A 16,939-nucleotide genomic window follows, 5' to 3' on the forward strand; every position below is an offset into this window, starting at 1 on the left:
TTAATAAAAATTGAAAATAATAATGGCCCAAGTGAGGAGCCTTGGGGAACACCTCTGATGACACCACGCGTGTTTGATTCAGAACCATTAAAGGAAACAAATTGAGAGCGATGATGAAGAAAAGAACTAAACCACAGTAGAGACGGCCTTGACAGACCAAAAGCATATAATTTATCTAAAAGTAGATAGTGATTGACGAGGTCAAAGGCTTTTGTTAAATCAAGAAAAATCACACCACCAAATAAATTATTGTCAAAACCAGAATAGATGTCATTAGAAAATTTGAGCAGTGCAGTAGTTGTCGAGAAGTTTTTTCTGAACCCCGATTGGTACTGTGATAGTAGGTTGTTATCCTCTAAGTATTTAGATAGTTGGATAAAAACCAGTTTTTCAAATACTTTAACAACTGTATTAATTATAGCAATGGGTCTATAGTTATTAGGTTCAGATGTATCGTTTCCTTTATGCAGTGGTATTATTTTAGTACATTTCCAAGCTTTTGGAACAGAACATGAGTTAATTGAATGATTAAAAAGAATAGATAATGGTAAGGCTAGAACATCAGCAGCTATCCTAACAAAGCGACTCTCTATGCCATCTGGACCTGCAGCATTCCCACTAGAGAGAGACAGTATAACTTTACGCACTTCCTCAGAACGAATTTCAGAAAAAGAAAATCCACTGGAGCAACAGTGAGGCAGGGTGTAAGACCCATGATGTTCTGCAGAGGCAAGGAGAGGAGAGGAAGCAAAGTGCTTACTGAATGCTTCAGCAATTTCAGCCGGGTCATTAATAAGACTCCCATTAACATTCAGATGTGAGATTTTAACATTAGTTTTCCCCCTCAGGTCTTTAATTTTATCCCAGAAGCGCTTAGGGTTATTGATATCCTTATGCAAAGCATTCTTATAAAAATTAGCTTTAGCATTCCTAGTCTGGGTAGTACAGAAGTTCCTTAGTTTTCTATAAACTGTCCAATGCTCATGCAGATTGCTAAGTTTTGCTACTTTCCACGCTTTGTCGCGCTTCTTAAATAAAGCAATTAAATCATGAGAAATCCAAGGCAAATGGCTGCCCTTAATTTTTACACTGACCCAAGGAGCATGTTTATCAAGAACCTGCATGAACTGAGAGTGGAAAAATGCCCAAGCATCATTAACATCAGGTATAAGAAACAATCTATTCCAATTAAGAAAATGCAGCTCCTGTAAATACTGATCAGTGTTAAAAGTATGCAAGTCACGAAGTCTGATCATCTTAGCTGGTGTATGGGGTAAAGATATTTTCCAGAAGCAAAAAATAACAGAATGATCACTAAAACAGTTGGGCAAAATGCCATAATCAGAAAATCTGTCTGGGTGAGTTACTAATATCCAGTCAATGAGAGAAGAGTTTGTGGCACAAGTCCTAGTTGGCTCTGAGACCAGCTGTGTCAGATTTGAGCTATTTAAAAGAATGCGTTCTGGAAGAGTAGATTCATCAAGCCAGTTAAGATTGAAGTCGCCAAGTAAGATCAATTCCATTGAGTCCCCCAACGAATCAACCGTTGCTAGTAAATTTTGTATTGCTTCAAGTCTAGGGGAGGAGGGGGGGCGATAGATGTTGCCAATTATAATGTGCTTATTTCCATGAAAAGAAATTTTAGTAAAGATGGCTTCGAAGTGAAGTGGTTTGACTGTCGGGACAATAACCTGAGACTGCAGACTAGAGGAGACATAAGTGGCAACCCCGCCACCCCTTGTCCCTCTATCCATTCTATATAAAACAAAGTTGTCAAGAGAAATATCATTGTCAGAAATGTTATCATTCAACCATGTCTCAGACACCGTAATTATTTTTGGTTCATTATAACCAAGCCATGCTTTTAATAAATCAGTTTTAGGAAATAAGCTTCTTATATTGAGATGGATTATGTGTAAACCTTTACCCATAACAAGAAAGACGAGGTACAAAAATAACCCTCACAGCAGGCAGATACAGAAGAAAATCTAAAACAAAAATAAACAGAAAAAAAAAGAACAAAATATAATAAAATTACACGGAAATTAAATGAGTTATCACTCATAGTCCAAAAAGTCTCAGATCTGAGCCCATGGCCTGCAACCTGCTCAAAGCACAGCCACCTAAACTAATAAAAATTGCCATAACTCAACATGGTGGCTGGATTTTATCAATATAAGTAAATAAGAATAAAGTAAGGATAATTTGACCTTAGACGAAATTTGATTTCACCGAACAAGAGGAGAAGCAAAAACAAAAAGGAATTACCTGCTCTGCGGAAGAGCCAGAATTAGAATAATAAAAGAAAGAGGAAAGTCACAAGTCCGCCCTCCGCAGGTGCTCGTACACCCAAAGCCTCTCAGGGCATCTCAACCCAAAGAGTCCAGGTGACTTTCAGCAGCCACTGGGTCTGTAAAAAGCATGTGGAATAGAAATCAGACTGTTTTTGAGCTCTGATAGTCAATAGCCCAGGTCTAGGTCACCATCCAGCATTTTGTGCAAGACAAAAGACATGCAAAGGCTAGAAAGAAACTCTAAACTGCAGTAAGAAAATAAGGAGAGGTCAAGGTTAAGTTTATTTGCATTATACTTTCCAGTTACATGGGAAACAAAAGTATTCTTTGATGACAACAACACATCTATGAAAGCCCATTTTATCATACGAAGGTCATAAAAGTGTGATTGTTGAAACCGTAATCCTTTTCTCATCCTTGAAGAATGCTTATTACCTCAGAAGTCCTTTAGCAACGCTTGGTTTCTTTCTTTATTTTTAAATGTTCTTGCACTTGTGCAGCAGAGCACAGCAGAACTAGTCAAGGTCAGAACGTACAAAAACACAACACACACTCAGGCTGCTGTCAGAACACACTGTTTTAGCATCAGCGTGGCAGATTCATGATGGCTGACATCACCCTGACCTCCTCTTATTTATTCATATTAAAACTAACTTACGCACACGCCACAGAGCATGTGAACGTTTTAGAAAACATGATCCTAAAAATAAATAGAATAGCTGTGGCATACTGATAAGGACCTCACCACTTCCTGTAGGTCAGCGGTCACGGAGCAGACCACTTGTGAAAGGTTGCTGCACCAAAGATCATACCAGCATGGAACGTTGTTTCCAGTTAGACCCGGAACCATTAATGCTAAATAGTAATTAACAGAGATTATAAAAGAGCAGCAACAGATTTTCATCTATCAAAAGTTTTTACCGGAGCCGTTTCACCACAATGTCCTGAGAAGCTTAAATAAACCAGCTTACACCTAAAAAAGACCTAATGTCATGTTGATCTGGGTTTAAGTAGCTCTGTGATGTACGTTAAGTAAACTATCCTGATCTATTAACACAATCTACCTGAAATAAACAGCACCCTAGTTTGGCTAAAGAGCAAGAAAAGGACCTCATAAATGATACACGTTTATAAAGATCACATTAAAGACCAATATAAGTGTTTTTAAAACCTCTTTATTCATAGAGTTTATTAGCGGACACACCCAGGAGCTGTGAATGATGCATCCATTCATGGAGAGGAAAGACTAACCCAAAATCTCCAGTCTACTATGAGCATATGTTTGTCTCATATAACCGTAAACACTGACCTAATAGCTCCAATACCATCCTGTCACATCAGCAGTCAGTTGATGTCACACCAGAGCAAAATGTGTAGGACAATATGACACATAGGAATGGTTTTACTGGCTTTGAACGGTGGGTCTGCAGTAGTCATGTGTCTGCAGGCACAGAACTGGTGTATGTCCAGGTGATCTCAAAAACCTGAGCTTCCCTAATATCTTTGTGTTTTTAAACTTTGAAATTAAGTTTGAAGATAAAGAGAGACAGTATTCTTTCCACGGACATGAAATTTCATGAAATCTTTGATTTTTCTATAGATTTTTGTATGTTAACCCTTTAAGACCTGCCACAGAACAAGTTCGCCAGAACTTATATTTACATTTTTACAAGCTGTGGTGACATTTTTTGGAGTATTTCAACCTGTTATACATCAATACAACCCTTACATTCTAAGTTTTAATGACATGAATGTAAAATGTTCATTGCAACTAAATAATTTACTAAAAATGCAATAACCCATACATAAATTGCAAACCATTTTTTGTTTTTACACATATTTTTCATTATACAGAAATGCCACAGGTTTATCCCTCAAAATTGTTTATGAAAAAAAGTTGCACACAATCCTTCCAGACCACAACACATTTATTTGAAGTGCTTCTATAAAATAGTTTCTGACAGACACTCATTTATATAAACTGTAACAAAAACAAAAACATAAATAATAACATTCATCAGGAGTCTAATATTTAGAAATCTTTTTAAATTTAAATATTTTTGATCGATTTCTTTTTTTCTTCTTTTTTTCTTACACCAACATACAATATGGCAAACATGATCAGTAATCATCAGCCCACTATCACAGTTAAACACTGCAAAAACAGCACAGAACTGGCCAAAGAACTAAATTACAATAGAAGACAACGACTGACTAATCTCACATGACGTTACATCCTTGTTCACAAAAACACCAACCCAGGAAACCATCGACATGGTAGTAAACAGAATCAGACAGGACAAAACTCTACACAAATGAACAAACCTCACAACAGATGACATGAGGAGCCTATAAGTCACTTCCGCATCACGGGTCTCCAGAAGAATGAAAAAATAAATGCAAGTCAACGGGGCTAAAAATGCTATTTTCTAATCCGCTTTGCCTTAGATCCTGGATTGCACATATGTTGTACTGCAATTTGAATAAAAAGTAATGATGGGTTTTTCTACCACGCCAGTCACGTACTTTTGAGATTTATTAGCTTGTAAAAGTTCGTAAATAGCACGACTACAAACTAGAAATTGGCAAAGTAGCTCCTCTCCCATAACGTAGCTGCTACTTACCACATTCAATTCAATTCAATTCAAAAATACTTTATTAATCCTAGAGGGAAATAGATTGATGTAGTAGCTCATAATAATAATAATAATAATCAAGTCATCAAAGAGTTATTGTATATTATAATGGCTGTTGGCAGGAAGGATCTCCAGTAGCGGTCAGTGTTGCAGCCAAACTGAAGAAGCCTCTGACTGAAGACACTCTTCCGTTGTCGGACAGTCTTGTGAAGATAATGCTCAGGGTTGTCCATCATTTTCTTGATTCTCTGGAGAATCCTTCTTTGCATTATCTCCTCCAGCGGTTCCACAGTCGTCCCCAGAACAGAACCAGCCTTTTTATTAGGCTGTTGAGCCTTTTCAGGTCCCTGCTTCTGATGCTGCTACCTCAACAGATGACCAGATTTATGGTTCTTTCCTCCTGTGGGAAGTTTGCTGAACTTACAGCCCTTTACCCTCAGTTTTCTCTGTGTCTGGTTCGATGACGTCACTTCCGTGAAGCGCATTTGTAGTCCTGGACTTATTTTCACACAAAACCTAAAATAGCGTTTCCCCCTTTTTGAAAATAAGCGCGATCTTGATATCAAAATGTGTATTTAAAATTCACGGACATCAGATATGAAACCCATGGCACTAAGCAAGCAGAATTAGAAAATAGCATTTTTAGCCTTTTAGCTCGACTCGCATTCATGTTTTTCCATTCTTCAGGGGACCATGGTCTGGAAGTAGATGGGCGTGACTTAAGCTCCCTATAGCACAGATGATAAAACTCCACATATTTCCCATATGATGGAACATTATACAAACAACTGGAAGGGTTCGCCATGGGTAACCCGTTATTTTGTAGTTATAACAATAATGATAACATTAAAATTAAAGCCGAATAAAAAGTAAACCAGATTATAACATTAATGATTTGTTTTCCTCACTATTTCCTCTCTCTCCCCATACGTACATCAGTCTGTCCCCTAAAACTTCAGAGCCCAAATACAGAGTTCAGCTTGGACCACAGAAAGTCACTGAACCATGTCCTGTTGACATAAGATGTCTATGAAGGGACAAAAGCTAGTCCTAAAACACGTGTGTGTGTGTGTGTGTGTGTGTGTGTGTGTGTGTGTGGTGTGTGTGGTGTGTGTGTGTGTGTGTGTGTGTGTGTGTGTGTGTGTGTGTGTGTATGTGTGTGTGTGTGTGTGTGTGTGTGTGGTGTGTGTGTGTGTGTGTGTGTGTGTGTGTGTGTGTGTATGTGTGTGTGTGTGTGTGTGTGTGTGTGTGTGTGTGTGTGTGTGTGTGTGTGTGTGTGTGTGTGTGTGTGTGTGTGTGTGTGTGTGTGTGTGTGTGTGGTGTGTGTGTGGTGTGTGTGTGTGTGTGTGTGTGTGTGTGTGTGTGTATGTGTGTGTGTCAGCCATCTGCAGATAGGAGGTTAAGGGTTAGGTACACTGAGCATTCAAGACTGAGTCCAGTTATTTTAGCGTTCCACATTTACATTTTGTCTCAGTTGGATGTTGTTTTATTTTTCAGCATGTGACCAAAAGCCATTTTGAACAAGTCATCACCCAGACTGAGCGTTCACACCTACTGTACAGAACCTTGATGCCTGATGAATTAAATTGCTGAGTTTCTCTGCAGGGTGGCTAGGCTCTCCCTTAGAGATAGAGTGAGAAGCTCGGTCATCCGAGAGGGGCTCAGGGTAGACCTGCTGCTCCTCCACATCAAGAGGAGCCAGTTGAGGTGGCTCGTGCATCTGGTCAGGATGCCTCCTGGATGCCTCCCTGGTGAGGTTTTCTGGGCACGTCCAACTGGGTGGAGGCCTAAAGGTAGACCCAGGACACGGTGGAGGGACTATGTCTCTCACCTGGCCAAGGAATGCCTTGGGATTCCCCCGGAGGAGCTGGTTCAAGTAGCTGGGGAAAGGGAAGTCTGGGCCTCTTGACTTGCTGCCCCCGCAACCCGACTCCAGACAAGTGGAAGAAAATGGATGGATGGACAATTGGGATATAAAAACTACCAAAAATTTACAAGAGAGATGCAGCAAAATGATGGGTTTGGGATGATAATCAGCCAAAATTCAGCCAACCTAAAATCCAAAAAATCCAACGTTTCTTTAGTCCTGCTGCTGTGACCTGAGGGTACTCTGAGGAGCTCCACAAGCTTTTCTCAGACCTTTTGTTATTGTGTCCTATTTGATCTCTGCACATGCCTCTTGTCATGTTTTGTGTTAGCTTAGCTGTTAAGTTCTCCAGATCAAAGCCATGAATAGCTCTGTCTTTGCCTGAAGCCACAGTTAATGGAGGTGAGTGTTTCCCAACAAGGAAGGTGGAGCTCAGCAGAGGGAAGCTTTGGACTGACTCAGTGGAACATCAATGAACTCACATCACAGTACAAGCATCCTACAGACATGAAGCCCGGCTGCTGGGCCCTGTGGCCCAGTTTCAAGGAATGTTTCTTTTGGCTGCCCCACGTCCTCTAAAAGTTTGTGGATTTACTTTTTTTCTCCAATCAGATTTCTATCTCTGCTGTTGCCAGGGAGAGTCTAATCATCCCCAAGCTTTCAGAATCAGTAGAGCAGGTTTTCGTTAGTTTTAGGGGAACTGTTTTGTTAACCAATCTGCTCACTGGGCCAGCTAGCAATGATATCTGAGGGTTTCTGTCCTCCGATTGGACGGTCAGAGCGAGTGATCTGTGATCTGTGCACATTATTCTATATCCACTATGGCTGACAGACAAGGAGAAATATGTATTCAAATCCAGTTTGAAGGCAGACTTCTTTAGAAAAGCTGGAGATTGATAGAAATGCAAGTTTGCTGATGGAAGGTAAACACAGAGATCTGCTCTATAGTCATGGAAGGTTTTCCATCATTAAGAAAGCAGGATGGATAAATAATCAGCAACTCCGCTGAGTGTTCCATTCATCTCTTAAACTTTTTATTTTCCTCTAAATTCATGTTTTATAATTCAATAGAAGCAGTTCAATAGAAAACATTTAAAAAATATGTAAATAGACTAAATTAAGCGAAAATACAACAGTGTTAAACTTGTTTTATGTCATATTTCTGTTCTTTTGAATCAATGATGATGATGATGACATCCCTTCTCTTTCTTTTTGTCTTTCTTTCCATCTTTATTGATCCCACGTGGAAGCTTCCAGCTGCTCCAACAGGAGTAACCGGGCTTCTGTGTGACTGAGGAGTTTATTTAGTGGTGATGCTTCATCTGAACGGGTGTCTCTTTATCATTTTTATTTCAGACCTTCTGAATCTGCCTCTGTTTTAATGTGGAAGAGTGTCCTGTCTAAGGATTAGACTTTTGATTATTTAGGTCAGGGATTCCCTAAGTGTGGTGCGAGCTGCCGCTAGGGGGTGTGCGAGGTGAAAAGTGTAATGGCTGCGGAGCTCAGAGAATTCTGTCATATGTCACCATTAGTGTAGCCAGAAACTCATTTGTGGGTGGGCCAAAGAAAAAGAAAGTGGGCACAATCAATGTAATTGAAAACAAGTATATTTTGCTTGTGTGTGTGTGTGTGTGTGTGTGTGTGTGTGTGTGTGTGTGTGTGTGTGTGTGTGTGTGTGTGTGTGTGTGTGTGTGTGTGTGTGTGTGTGTGTGTGTGTGTGTCCTCCGCATGTCATCAACAGAAGATGGCGGCGCACACAGTTGCAGCGGCTTACGGCTCTCCGGCTCAGTACTCCCTTTTTTTGTTTAGTTTGCTTAGTTTGTATGACTTTCTTATTTTTTTCTGCACCATCGGCTCTACTTTCAAAGTTTTCTACACCCGCCAGAGCCTCATAGACATTGGTGATCAGCATCAAACATCTGTTTCACTGGACTTCCTTCGCACGCACAACATCCCAGATCATAAGGCGAGACCACCGGGCTCCCCAAGGATTGTTATCGGGACTAAGCGGAGGCGCAGAGGAGGGAAAGGAAGCAAAAGCGGGGCTGCAGGTCCGGCATCATGCTGAGGCTAAAAAACAAACCACACAAGCCACCTCTGCCGAGCCTCTATCTCTCCAACGCTAGTTCCCTCGTGCAAAAAACGGACGACCTGGAATTACAACTAGTGGGAAATCGCTATGTTCGTGACTGCTGTGCCTTGCTTATTACTGAAACCTGGCTTCACCCGGGAATACCCGACACTAGCATTCAGCTAGCAGGCCGCACTCTGCTCTGCTGGGACAGGACAAAGGACTCCGGTAAGAGCAGGGGGGGAGGGCTCTGTATTCACGTGCATTAAAGCTGGTGTAACAACGGGACAAATATAAACAGTCACTGCTCCCCGAACCTCGAGTACATGTCGGTAAGATGCCGGCCCTTTTTTCTACCAAGAGAGCTAACAGTAGTGATCATCACGGCTGTGTACATCCCACCCGATGCCAATGTAAACACAGCGCTCTCTTTCCTGCTGGACACCATTAACGAACAGCAGCGGGCCCACCCAGATGGGGTTCACATTATTGCAGGTGATTTTAACAAGGCCAACATAAAGACTGTACTCCCAAAGTTCAATCAGCATGTCAAATGTCCCACCAGAGGAGAAAACACTCTAGATCATGTTTACTCCAACATCAAGCATGCATATAGAGCCATACCCCTCCCCCACCTCGGTCAGTCCGACCATCTCTCTCTCCTGCTCTCCCCAGCCTACACCCCCCTCAGGCGCAGTGCCAGGCCCACCGCAAGGACTGTTACAACCTGGCCAGAAAATGCTCTCAACAAATTACAAGACTGCTTCACAGAGACAGACTGGGACATATTTGAACACCAGGACCTAGAAACTTTCACAGGATCAGTACTGGACTACATCAAGTTCTGTACTGCAAATGTGACAGTGGACAAAATCATTCGGGTTTTTCCAAATGAAAAACCCTGGATGACCAGCGAGGTCCGCTCACTCCTCAAAGCCCGTGATGCTGCCTTCAGGTCAGGTGACAGAGCTCTGCACAGGACTGCCCGAGCTAACCTGAAAAGGGGGATTAAAAATGCCAAGTCAGACCACAAAAGGAATATCGAGTCCCACCTGTCCAGCAACAACACACGAGAGGTATGGCAGGGAATGCGAGACATCACCAACGACAGAAGCAGCACTACAAAAACTGAAAACCTGAGTGTGCAGCTGGCAGAGGAAATAAACAGCTTCTTTGCCCGCTTTGAAACACCACAGCAGCAACACTCATCTGTTTCAGCCCTGCTCCCATCCTCATCCTCACCTGGTTCTTACACCGCTCCACTCACTGTAACGGAGCACGATGTCAGACGTGTGCTCCTAGCAGTGAACCCCAGGAAGGCGGCCGGTCCAGACGGAGTACCTGGTAAAGTACTAAGAGCATGCACACACCAGCTCAGCCTCATCTTCACCAGACTCTTCAACCTCTCACTGGAACAGGCAGCCATCCCGTCCTGTCTAAAATCAGCCACAATCATCCCAGTACCGAAGAAGTCTCCCATCTCCAGCTTAAATGATTACCGCCCTGTGGCCCTCACACCGGTAATCATGAAATGCTTTGAGAGACTACTCCTTCAGCACATAAAGGATCACCTCCCCCCAGAATTCGACCCCTACCAGTTTGCATACCGTGCAAACAGATCTCATATATATATATATATATATATATATATATATATATATATATATATATAGCCATGCCCTGATGTGGGGGCTGGGGGGGTGTCGACATGGTCGGGACATAGAAGGGGGTGCACGGCTAAATAAGTTTGGGAACCACTGATTTAGGTCATCACATATTTCCAGGCAGTTACAGCCAATCACGGCCCATAACATGATAATTCATACGATCCAAAAGCAAAGCATTATCAGGATGTTAGACTCCCTCTGCATTGATTTTCTTTAGCAGAAGCACTAGCTGCCTTGTAAGTCCTGAAACATTTCCCGTCTTTGGCCTCCATGACCTTCTTCCAGACAGAGAGGGCTCTTCCATTCCAAGATGATACTAAGCATAGCCTACACTTAAAGTCAACTTGCCCCAAAATAGACTGTTGAGCTGCTGCAGCAATGCTGGTGGACCTCAGTTATCTATATCACCACCTAACGAGTCAGCACATTCCTGCCGGTTGCATCTGCACCAACGCAGAGAGCCTTCAGCTGTGGAGTCCACATGTGCTGCATGTAGATGGGTTTTATAGACAACTAAACCACTGACATTTCACATGCCATCTATTGTGCACTATTTAGGAAACAAGCTATTTATGCAAAACAAATTGGGTGTAATTACAGAGCAGCTTCATGTCCACCACACCCTTTCAAAGCATGGTTCCACTAATTTTGGCTCAGTTTTATTTAGCACATTTTTACATTTAGAGTCATTTCTTTTAGTCTTCAGTCAAGTCTCCAGCTGGTGCATGTATTTTTCTCCCTCTACAGATCAGATTAGTTCTGATTTGCTCATCTAAAATGGATCAAATCTAAATGTGTGTCTGCTGCTGCAAATAGGATGCGGGTGCAACTCCACGTCCATCTAACGACAGCAGAAAGTCACAAATAGGTCTGTGTTTGCATAGAGAGCCGCCAACTCGTTATACGTGTCAAAACAGCATTTCTACAGCTCAAAGGGACACAACTTCTAAACATGAAGTGTTCCACCAGGCATTACCGCTGTGACACAGACACGTGTTGAACATAATAACTGAGGTAAAAGTGACCCAGACTTCTGTATTGACAAAGTCTTTGCTCATGCCTGAGTGTTTCCACACATCTAATGAACCACTGGATGATTTTTAATGACACTTTCAGACAAAAATCCTCAGATGTTCATCTGCAAGCATTTACCTTTTTGAGCCGACCCTGTTCAATATGGCCGACTCAGCTAACTGATTTTAGCAAACCCAGAAAGTGACAGTTAATCTGAAATCTGAAATAGGGGATCAAACCGTTTGATAAATATTTATTCTTTAAATTTCTTCTCACTTATAAATGTTTTTTAGTCATTTGTTTATTGTGTTTACGATATTCAGTGTGTTATTCTCTATATCACACCTGAAGTTATGGGAAGATGCATATGATGAGAACTTTATTGTAGTTTGTGACATGACAGTAAATTCCTTTTTGAAAAAGTTCTAATTAAAGTTGTTATCGGGCTAAAACTTTGTATAAAAGGGTTATAACTAAATCTAAATGAACTGAACTAAATCTGTTGTTTAGAGGACATGTTGGACAACTGACCTTTCACCAGCCCCGCCCCCAAAACAGCCATTGTCCAATCACACATCATAGCAACTTTTACTGTGTGAGGAGGTCCGACAATTTCAAGCAAGATGGATAGCGTTGTGCCCACGGCGTCTGTAAGTCGGACAGTCGATACCCAAAGAGATTGTCTGGAGGAGCTGTGTTCCATTCATTCCCAAAGACGAAAAAATTTGGTTACGTCTTGTAACCCCAGATTCTGTGAGTATGGCGGAGCCCTTTATGCCTCGCCTATTGGGAGTTAGTCCTTGACAACAACCTATGACTGAAGAGCTTTAATGTACGCCCGCCTATTAGGTGGGCCGTTGTCCTATAAGAGAGGTGCGAGGACCAAGGATCATCTCCAAAAGTTCAAAGAACCCCAGAACCAGTGGGCCTCGATGCTAAAAGGGCTCCGGCATACTCATAGAATCTGGGGTCACAAAACATAACCAGCGTTCTATGTCGTATGGCTCTGCCTTTTAAGCCTCACCTATTGGGTTAAAGGCAGAGCATGATGTAGTAAACGCCCACTGGTTAAGTAACAAGGAATAAGTGAGCCCATAACATCCTTACACAGCTGCCAGCGGGCGTAAGACAAGGATGAGCAGCTGTAAGGATAAAGCCTGCCGCACATGAGAGCAATCGGCTGAGCTAATGGCCTCGAATGACCATTTGCTCAGCAAATTGCTCGCCGTGTGCACCTGATTTTCACTGAGTTTTCTGCCTCACAAGACGCTGAGCCGAATATCTGACCATTCAGATATTTTCCGCCTCACGGGTAGGGATGGGTACCTTTGACATTTGAATCGATTCGGTACTAATTCCTGGTACCTAGGAATCGATACCGGTACTTAACGGTACCAATTTTCGATACTTTTGAGTGTTTATTATTTTAATTCTCTTTTATAATTAAATATATATTTTTCTCAATATATAACAATATTTGATAAATATCATGATAAATTACATACAACAGTTTGTATTTTAACATCGTCCTTGTAGTTTTATAAGCTGATAATTAAACTGAAGTAAACATCTTCACTGTGAACTAAATTTACTGTGTATCTTCATTCCTTTTGCCATCTCCTTTCATTTGATTTTTCCTACTGGGAAGTTAGAATTTCCGAGGAGAAAGCGAACGCACCATTAGCTGATAACAACGGTGGCAATGGAAGCTAACATATCAAGCTAACGTTATCTTAAACAGTTTATTTAACTGCTGGAGCAGATTAAGATGAGGATGTCTCACTTAGATCATTGTCGCTGGGACAGGGACCGACGACATAACGCGCATGCGCAGTTGTCTAGGCAAGTTCTCGTTATGATGGACGGGTACCGAAACGAGGCACCGTTTGAAATGACGTGAATCGGTGCTCGGTCGGTACTATGGAATTTGGTCGGTACCTTAAAAAGTACTGAATTCGGTACCCATCCCTACTCACGGGGGGTAGAAACTCAGTGTGTGCGCACTACTGAGCTGCCGGCTGAGCTGCTGGCTGAGCTGAAACATTCTAGTGGCCAATCAAATCGCGTTCTATGCTCACATGACCCCAAGATGTATTCAGATGCAGCCTCCTGCCCTGTCTGTGTGTCTGAAAAATAAACAAAACGGTACCTTGCGGATCGATCGGCCCACTGTTTCCATTACCCTCTCGAAGGATCCGGGCGGCGGTACTGTCGGAAGGATTCTGGGTCTTCCAGGTGCATCTCTTGGAGTAAATTGGCATTAACTCCTTGCCTGGCCCATCTTTCAAGCCACCGTACCCATACTTTCCTAACCTTGAAATGTCGGTGGCGGCGATGCTTCATCAACAAAAAAAAGTAGAGGCATTTCCTCCATTTCCAGCTCTGTCTCCTTTTTGTTTATTTTCCGGCATGCAGACAGGGGGCTGCCATCTTGGAATCATGTGATCAGAGAACGTTCTTTAATTGGCTACTAGAAAAGTTCAGCTCAGCCAGCAGCTAATGTAGTGCGCACACGACGAGTTTCTACCCCCCCATGAGGCAAAAAATATCTGACTGGTCAAATATTCAGCTCAACGTCTCGTGAGGCGGAAAACTCAGTGAAAATCAGGCGCACACGGCGAGCAATCGGCTGAGCAAATGGTCTTTTGAGGCATTAGCTCAGCCGAATGCTCTCGTGTGCGCAAGGCTAAAGACGCCGTGCCAGAAGGGGGCAGGAGGGGTCGCCCAGAGGTCGCCTGGTAATAAGCCAGGGAGCAATGGTAAGATATGAAGGAACACCAACACCAGAATACAATGGGTGTAGAACAGCAGGGATTAACTGAGGAAGAGACTCATTAACACATCCCTGATAACACCGAAGAACACTGGGTGTTAACATCAGCTGCTAAAAATAACATGAGAGAACAGCAGGCGATAATGGAGAGACAACTCATTAACATACCCCTGACAATTGTAGCATCTCATGCAGAGAGGGGGAGACAGATACTGAGCTGATGACATTAACAGATAGAAATCAGACTGATACATTACCAAGCACTGCGCTGGAAGCAGATGTGCTGGGCATGTCTTTCAGGTAGAACCTCACAAAGGAGCAGGGTGAAGCTGCTAAACAAATGTCAGCAACAGATGTTCCTCCTTGGAGTGCCACAGAAGAAGATACACTCCTTGTCGAGTGAGCCTTCAACTTTTCTGGTGGTTCCAACCCTGAAGAGACAAATGTGAGCGAGATGGCATCACATAACCAGTGAGACAGGCGCTGTGAAGACAGGGACTGTCCAAGGGAGTTATCCCTATAATGTACAAACTGGTGATCCGAGCAGCGAAAGGCGGCGGTGCGAGAGACATAGCGTCTGAGGGCGTGCACTGGGCACAGCAGATGAGATGCCGCTTCCTTCTCCGAACTGTGAGGAGGGGGGAAGAACCCATCCAGTGTAATGGATCTGGATCTGAAGGAACTGGTAAGGCTCTTAGGGGTGAATGCTGGGATGGGGCACAAAACAGCCGAACCCCCGTCATCCCGAATCCTGAGGCAGGTTGGGGCCACAGACAGAGCAGCCAGGTCGCTCACTCTCTTAAATGAAGTCAGAGCCAGCAAGAGGGCTGTTTTAAGAGATAAAATTTTCAGCGAGACCTGGTCCAGCAGTTCAAATGGGGCCAATGCCAGTCCGCGTTAGACCACGACCAAGTCCCACTGAGGGACTATTGAACGTTGTACAGGTCTGAGGCATCTCACGCCTTTCAGAAAGCGTTTGGTAAGGGAGTGGCTGAAAACAGACCTATCCCCGAACCCTTGGTGACATGAAGAAACAGCAGCCGCATATGACTTAACAGTGCTGAAAGCCAGACCCTTGTTCATCACCATCTGTAAAAATGACAACACGCTGGCCAAAGGGCATGATAGCGGGTCCACATGCTGTTCCTGGCACCAACGCTGGAAGGCAGCCCACTTAGCAGAGTAAGATGCTACAGTGGAGGAGGGCGAGAAGAATGAATGAATGGTTCGAACCACATCAGAAGTCAGGTCTGATGCTTCCAGACGAGACCGTTCAGCGGCCAAACCCACAGGTGCTGACCCAGAACAGGGGGCTGTGTTATCTCCCCTCCCACCTGCAGGAGCACATCTTCCTTCCAGGGAAGCTTCCAGGGGCGTGCAGCCAACAGTGGCTGCAAATCTGGAAACCAGGATGCTGAGCTGCGATGGGGAGCCACCAAAATCACTGAGAGCCTTTCTGATCTGATCCGGTCCAGGAGCCGGGGGATCAGAGGGATTGGAGGAAATGCGTAAAGTAAAAGTCTGGGCCAGGGTTTGAGAACGAAGGCGTCCACTCCCAGAGGTGGATGATCTCATGGTCTGAGAGAAAACCACAGGGGGCATTGTGCGTTCTAGTGAGACGCAAACAGGTCCACGGCCGCCTGTCCGAACCTGGTCCAGATCTGAGAGATCAGGTCAGGACGGAGACGCCACTATTAGTGACGTAGACCCCCTCTGGACATAATAACCGCACCCATATTCAGGATCTCCGGAATGTAGACAGCTCTGATTGACAGGAGGTTGGCATGAACCCAGCACAGCAACTTCCCGGCCACGTTCAGGAGTGAGGCTGAGCGAGTCCCGCCATGGCGATTTATGTATGCTGTGGCGACTTGGTTGTCTGTGTGAATCAGTACATGTTGGCCCCGGAGGAGGGGGGCAAATTTTAATATCACATTCTGCACCGACATGAGTTCCAGAACGTTTATGTGGGCATCCGGGGGGGGGGGGGGGGCAGGGCACACTGACTGCCCACAGAATGGGATAAGCACGTGCCCCTATTTGTAATTTATAACGCAGCTGATGCCGAGCTCCCTGGGGAAGGAGGCGTGTGGGCATGAATCCTGACAGCGTGTGACTGTGGTGCTGAGCAAGATTAGGATGAATGGGTCGCTTGAGCGGCACCGACAAGTGCGGAATGTGCTGCCGCGCGTCAGCCGCATGTGGAAGTGGCCCAGAGCGCGAGGGGTGGAAATCAGAAATGACAGCTCGCTTTGGTGGCCGCAGTGAATGTACAAAAAGTGTCATCGTGCTGGTTTACATCACATACAGCGGGGAGAAAGCTCCGTTTGGAGGCAGAGCACGCACACACTGAGCTCTCTGAGCTGTTGTGTAATGATACGGTCCTCCTCCTAACCCTAACCCAAACCTCCGTACGGAGTAAGCGGGGTGGAGGAGACCGGTAATGACTTAACCCTAACTTGTGACGTGTTTGGGGGAAGGAGTTGTGCTTGGTGTGGGAAACGAATGGAAAAACAGCAGACGGTTCATTCGAGCTGGCCGCAGAGGGCTGTGACAGGATGTTGCTCTTTAAGCGGTTTAAATGATTTATTTCAAAACAGGATTTGTTACAACCACC

General features: G+C 43.8%; 1 protein-coding gene across 5 annotated transcripts in view; it reads right to left on the reverse strand.

Moving 5' to 3' along the window:
* kif21a (kinesin family member 21A) overlaps window positions 1-16,939 on the reverse strand; it is a 124,115-nt gene that overhangs the window by 97,084 nt on the left and 10,092 nt on the right. The window contains exon 1 of one of the 5 annotated variants that reach the window (XM_070550218.1): window positions 14,580-14,714. The exons of the other annotated variants lie outside the window; for them this stretch is intronic. The gene's annotated coding sequence lies outside the window, so the exon portion shown is untranslated. Of the gene's footprint in view, window positions 1-14,579; window positions 14,715-16,939 lie in introns of those variants that run through there. 5 annotated transcript variants of the gene reach the window in all.

This window comes from Nothobranchius furzeri, chromosome 4, assembly GCF_043380555.1.
Source record: "Nothobranchius furzeri strain GRZ-AD chromosome 4, NfurGRZ-RIMD1, whole genome shotgun sequence".
In the NCBI taxonomy this organism is placed as follows: Eukaryota; Metazoa; Chordata; class Actinopteri; order Cyprinodontiformes; family Nothobranchiidae; genus Nothobranchius; species Nothobranchius furzeri.